Consider the following 6,995-nt stretch of genomic DNA (forward strand, 5'->3'; position numbering starts at 1 on the left):
GATAATAGAGAATATATTGTATACTTATGAGAGCTCATTATTGTTTTCAGAACTCCATGATCCATACTTCCTTGTGTTTGGGAACAAATGGTGTTGGGAGACCTCCCACAATAGACTTGTTCTTTGACCTGTGAACCACCACCCATTTTGTTTTCTTATCATTTAATGTAAAATGGCTTTTGTTACAATTTATGACTCCTGGTAGCAAAATTGCTACATCAGTTCAACTCCTATTAATTTGAAATAATCATTTCCGAGAATCTCTAAAGAAAACTAAATCTGACAGAATAACAACAATCTTCCATTGTTTTGCAGGACAATGTCAAACAATTTGATGTCAAGAATGAATGTTGATGGGCAAAACGGCAAGTTTTCTTTTAAGAATACAAGGTTGTATTCAATCATCTTTTTTTGTAAGTTAATTACCAAGTGCAGCATTTTCATCATGACCATAGCAAATAATATATGACAGTAAAGCATCGTCTAATTCATCCTACCGGTAATTCATAGTCTAATTAAATTATCAACTTGCAGTTGAGGATTTTCTTTGAAAATGTTTAAGAAAACTTCCATTCCTTCGGGTTGAAAATATAAATCGTTTACACTTTTCGTCATATTTTGTATTGATGCTGTTCATATGTTCACATACCAAGTTACAGCTGTGAAATGAACCTTTCAAGTGATTGATTAAACAAATACTTGAATCATTTAAGACAATATATCTTCCATATAACTTATTCATGTATTTAAATATAAAATTTCAGAATGTGTCCTATCTCAAGGGAATGAGATGGGAATGCATCCGAAGCAAATTTCAAGAAAGAGTTAGGAACGTTTCTGAAGTATCCACCTGACCGCCAGGCAGGGAGTGGCAGAAAGAAGAGGAGCTGATAATTTTGTTTTTGGAGTTGTAATTGTGTTGAAAAAATGCAGATGATATTGTGTTATTAGCACAACAGAGATCACCTACAGACTATGTCATGTGTGATGTTTTACATTATGCATTAAACCACGTTTTCTGTGTGCGTGTGTGTTCATAAAGATTTCATGAAAAGTGATTCGTTTTATGTGCTGTCTTCAGGTATAGTTCCTGGTCATCTTGGATCCCTTTCATGGTGAAAGTAATTGCATTGTGTTTATTCAGAGGTCTGTCTAAGAGCTGAAATTCAGACAAAATGCCTTCTCGGGACAATTTTCACCTTTTCAAGGTAACAATACAACAGTAAATAGTTTTTCTTAATTTGGAATGATCTTTTCTTCTTACGGGAATTATACGTCCAACTGACATAAAACTTAAATGAACATTATATTGAATGTGGAATTTTAACCAAGTATTTTATCAGGTAAATATTTTTACTGCAATTTTCTGTTTGAACACTGTTTATTGCAGGTAGCTTTTTGGGTATTTTAGCTGGATGCAGGAGTTTGGTGCTACTTTATTGTAGTTTAAAGATGAAATGCGAGTCTATATACAGGAAAGCGTAATACCTCCCAGACACAACCACCGAACAACCCATTTTCAACGTTAATAATATGTCAGACTTCAACATTGATTCGACGTCGGATATCTACGTCAAAAAAACTTTCATATACAACCTATTTTCAATCTATTTTCAACGTTGAGGATCAACCTATTCGCAACGTTGATAATCGGTCAAACTTCAACGTTGATTCCACGTCGGATATCTACGTCAAAAAAACTTTCATATACAACCTATTTTCAACGTTGAGGATCAACCTTTTTTCAACGTTGATAATCGGTCAAACTTCAACGTTGATTCCACGTCGGATATCTACGTCAAAAAAACTTTCATATACAACCTATTTTCAATCTATTTTCAACGTTGAGGATCAACCTATTCTCAACGTTGAAACAACGTTGATGTGCCTGCTGGGTTATGACAGTAAATTAACTGTTTATATAATTTCATTTGTCTATTTCACCGAGTCACTTTCTCAGTTCGATACTTAAAAGCAATGTCATTATTTAGCGTTGACAGAATTTCTAACTGTGATATAGATATGTCGTTGTCACAGACAAAACTCAATGTCTTGTTTTATTGACACCTGTGTGTCTGCCTGCCTGTCTGCTAATGACAATATTCAATACACAGCTGCTATCACTGACCACATGCAATTGAACTTAACACCAATCAGGCTGTACACCATAAACAAAATGCATTGATTTATGGCCCGAGTTCGGTCTCTGTCACATTATGTAATTACACAGACAGGCAGGTGTGATACTTGAACACATAACATGTTATGATGTCTGTTGATTGCAAAATGTTATACACAAAAAATGAGCATGTATTTACAAAACCCAACATCTCTATATATACACACACAATGAGCCGTGAAAGCGGCATCTGCAAATGAACCAGCCGTTACACTTGAGTGCACACCCACCCGCTCTGACTGGGTTCGGTATCCCGGCTGCTTCGTTTCTTGGGAAGTAAACCGAAGTACACAATACTGCACTTTTGATTTGCGATTGTACGCTTATAATTTTGTTTATATGTTTTTTCATAACCAGCAATGTATATTATATGCCATGAATAAGTGATAATTGTGTTTTAATTATGTTTGATTTTTTGGTTGCATGTGACCTTTAATCCTTTCTAATTTGTATACACAACACTTTACTATACTAAGTCATCTCAAATTACTTGTCTCATCTCAGTGTCAGTTTCAACATTTACTTCATTTCATCTTAAACTTTCTCTAACCAAGAACACCTTAATCCTTTCTAAGTTGTATACACAACACTTTAATCGCTCCCATGGGTAAGTTCATTATGCCAGACAGGTAAATGCCGTGTGTTGTTTTAACTAATTGTAGTGGTACTGGGATGTAGGGGTAATGGAATGTAGGGGTAATGGGATACAACCGTTTGCAACTAGGTTTCGTAATTAGACTGTTGGCGAGAAACATTAATCGCTCTGGATCAGTGGCCCTTTAAGTATCGAACTGAGAAAGTGACTCGGTAAGAAGAACGTGTGGTGAAATAGTCAAATGAAATTATATAAGCAGTTAAATCGGTAATCTCCTGTCATAACATCAGAAAATCTCGCGACTCTGAAATATCAACAAAACATTAGAAAAATAGCTCCATCAAAGTCTACTCCGAGTACTCACCGCCAGCGAAGGTTTTCCGTCTTGTTTGTCGAACGCCTCACTGGTTGACACATAGCTTAGTAGAACTAGATCCTTAACAAGGTTCTTTTATGCAACGAGTAGATTATTTACTAGTTGTTGTTTGTGTACACAACCAAGATTAGACTACTCCTGCGCACGACCTTAAAATCCGGACATCCCCCTTCCAAGCTCCGCGAACCTATTCACTGCGCATCCGCCACGAGCGCAGTGCAGCGCAGCGCAGCTGTTGAAACCACTTTTCATCCCAGCTGGGGTGAATTTAGTGAATCGTTTGAACTCCGATTTCGCGGGCTTTTTTCATCGCGTTATTTGTCAACTTTATAAGTTGAATTTGCATTTTTGATTATTTGTTACTGTAGTCCATACCGAAAGGTATCAGAATCTGCAAAGTTGTGTTTTACGTTGCATGTGACCTTTAAGAACTTGAACTTAGTAATAAAACAAAATATCTGTTAAATTTGCCTTTGAGTAGTACATATTAAACACGTTCATAATTCATATATTTTCGTTTCTGTTTCAGTTTCATCATCGTACTAATCTTCATAAAAATTCTCTTTTGGATTGTATTCTGCTCCGTTAGAGCTCAGCCAAAGGAGAAGCGATGGGTGCATTCATCGTCACGGCCAGGAAGGAATAATGTATGGAACCCTTGTACTTATCAATTTCTGTTTAATGCATTATCAGTATTATTCAATGTTCGGGTGTAGGCTTAATGAAATATCAGTACTATTGCATGGTTTTATGTATGTTAATGCAATATCGGTATTATTCTAGGTTCGCATGTAGGTTTCATGCAATATTAGTATTATTACATGGTTTTATGTCGTTTATGCAATATCAGTGTTATTCTATGTTCGCATGTCATGTAGTTTCATGCAATATTAGTATTATTACATGGTTTTATGTCGTTTATGCAATATCAGTGTTATTCTATGTTCGCATGTCATGTAGTTTCATGCAATATTAGTATTATTGCATGCTTTTATGTCGTTTATGCTATTATTCTATGTTCACATGTAGGTTTCATGCAATATTAGTATTATTGCATGCTTTTATATTGTTTATGCAATATCAGCATTATTCTATGTTCGCCAGGAGGTTTCATGCAATATTAGTATTATTGCATGCTTTTATGTCGTTTATGCAATATCGATAGTATTCCATGTTCATATATAGGTTTAATGCAACGTCAGTATTAATGCTTTATTTCATCTCGTTTATGCAATATCGGTATTATTCAATATTCGTACGTAAGTGTTATGCAATAACAGTATATTGTTGCTTGGTTTTATCTCGTTTTTCCAATATCGGTATTATTCCATGCTCGCATGTAGGTTTCATGCAATATCATTTATGCAATATCGGTATTATTCAATATTCGTACGTAAGTTTTATGCAGTAACAGTATATTGTTGCTTTGTTTTATCTCGTTTTTCCAATATTGGTATTATTCCATGCTCGCACGTAGGTTTCATGCAATATGAGCATTATTGCATGCTTTTATCTCGTTTATGCAATATCTGTATTATTCCATGCTCGTATGTAGGTTTCATGCACTATTAGTCTTATTATATATATTCCATGGGCCATAAAAGCTTTGTTTTGAACCAAGTTCGAATGACAGAACTAAAGCAATTGCCATCCAAAATCTCGTATTTGGGTTAGACCCACTGCATGTCCGGCTCCGGCCATGTCCATTTTTCACTGCCAGTGGTCTTTGAACAATTGAACATGCTTCTGTTTTACAGGATCGGACGCCCATTATTGACTGCGAAGTCCCACCGGATGTGTCAAGTCTGAACGGATCGCCTAGCAACCCGGACGCCTCGTCACACAACCAGTCTCCGACGTACGGACGAGCTGATCGTGATTTGCATAATTCAAACTCATACTCATATCCTGTCTAAGATGGAGCCAAACCAGCTTGCACCTTCAATTACTTCAGATGTCTCAGTTATAATTTGTTCATATATAATTTGAGTGAGTGAGTGAGTTTAGTTTTACGCCGCACTCAGCAACATTCCAGCTATATGGCGGCGGTCTGTAAATAATCGAGTCTGGACCAGACAATTCGGTGATCAACAGCATAAACGTCGATCTGCGCCATTGGAATCCGATGACATGTGTCAACCCAGTCAGCGAGCCTGACCACCCGATCCCGTTAGTCGCCACATGGTAAGGCCACAGGCGCATAGTACAGAATACAGGGCAATGTTAATGAGGTTAAATGTTTTACAAGGATTGATTTCTTAATAACATGGCATGATATATAAAAAAGACATATCGTGTGGATGTGTAGCTCACATGAGACATTAATGAGACACTTGTTGTATATATACTATACAAGATAAGTTAGGGATATTGCTATTTTTATGGTTGATATTTTATCAATGTGTCAATGACTAAATACATCATTATTCATAATTTCAAAATGTACATATATCCCTAACTATTTTTGTCCAGTATATTTTGTGTCAATATTTTCCCTTTAAATGTAGCATTACTGCAGCATACAAAAAAAGTGGCATTCATGAACGATAGCATTTATGTCCTTAGCATTGTTTGTGTAATTTGAAATACATTTTGTTAGTTATTGTGCCTGCCACCTTCAACTTTTTACCTGTATGAGTTGGTATTAATTGTACGAAAGATATCATGTATGTTCCTATATTTACAACTGTTAAATAATTTTCGGGCACATTTTGTAACACATGTATACATGCATTCACATTTACTCGAATCACCCACAATAGATGTCTCAATTTGAAAGTACTTAGCAGGAGATGTCTGTCTTATTGATATTAAAAAGCAAAGCATGGTTCTCTTTATACAATAGCATCATATTAAACATTTTGGGGGTAATATACTCTCTGGCAGTATTTTATTAGTAGTATTTAGTGAGGTATGCGATCACATTCGCCGTACAACTTTGCTACTACCTTAAACACCACGTAATCTAACCAAACCATAAGAAAGAATGGCCGCTTTTTTGTGTCAAAGATTTTTAAGAACGATGTATTTATAAGTACAGTTGTTAAAATTTTCAAACGTTTGTAATATTGCCACGATGGCTTGGATCACTAATCACACATACGCATGCACACGCACACCTGCACGCACACATACACACACGCAAATGCCGAAGAACGTCGTAATGTAAATGCTATAATCCAACTTCACTTAATCCTCCTGGGCCCCGTTCCTCAAAGCGATCGGGCGACAGTCCCATTCCTCGAAAGCGAGTTGTAACGATCGCTGAGGAACAATTCCTCAAAGCAATTGTAACACTACAATAGCTGTAAATCACGACAATACAATTGTAACTTTAACTTACAATCACTCCACCGTTCCTCAAAGCAATTGTAAGTTACAATAGTTGTAAGTTACAATCACTTTCGTGAGTTTCTTATGACCGTCTGTAACTTACTTACGATCGATTGTTGTGTATGAACAAGATGGCGGCGTTTGTTGTAATTCATAAACAAAGGAGACAGAAATTTGGCCCTGAGAGGATATTTCGAGACCGCTGTCGTGTTCTTGATGTTTACAATAACGCTCAAATATTTTCAAGGTACAGAATGACGAGGGCTCCATTCTGAAGCTGGTAAACATGCTAGAACTTAGGTTATCCTTAGACACTCCGCGTTAACACGCGCTATCCGTAGAAAGCAAGGTTTTAATTACTTTGCGATATCTTGCTATGGGTGGCGCTTGAAAGGGGAAGCAACATCCGAAGTAATGTAAACGCATTATTCCTAACTTTCGCGAGAAGCAAGGTTTTAATTACGACTGAGTGCGATACATCGAACGCATTCACATAAATAGCAATAGGCGAT

The 6,995-nt window shown here is 36.4% G+C and overlaps 1 long non-coding RNA gene across 1 annotated transcript in view; it reads left to right on the forward strand.

The window, feature by feature from the left end:
• Positions 1–5,197, forward strand: part of LOC124285087 — a 45,002-nt gene extending 39,805 nt beyond the window's left edge. Inside the window, exons 3-4 of the long non-coding RNA XR_006900723.1 lie at positions 3,680–3,797; positions 4,908–5,197. This is a non-coding gene — a long non-coding RNA (uncharacterized LOC124285087). The remainder of the gene's footprint in view (positions 1–3,679; positions 3,798–4,907) is intronic.
• Positions 5,198–6,995: the final 1,798 nt, after the last annotated feature.

The sequence above is a fragment of the Haliotis rubra genome, unplaced genomic scaffold, assembly GCF_003918875.1.
Source record: "Haliotis rubra isolate DU_JTF1 unplaced genomic scaffold, ASM391887v1 Scf11, whole genome shotgun sequence".
In the NCBI taxonomy this organism is placed as follows: Eukaryota; Metazoa; Mollusca; class Gastropoda; order Lepetellida; family Haliotidae; genus Haliotis; species Haliotis rubra.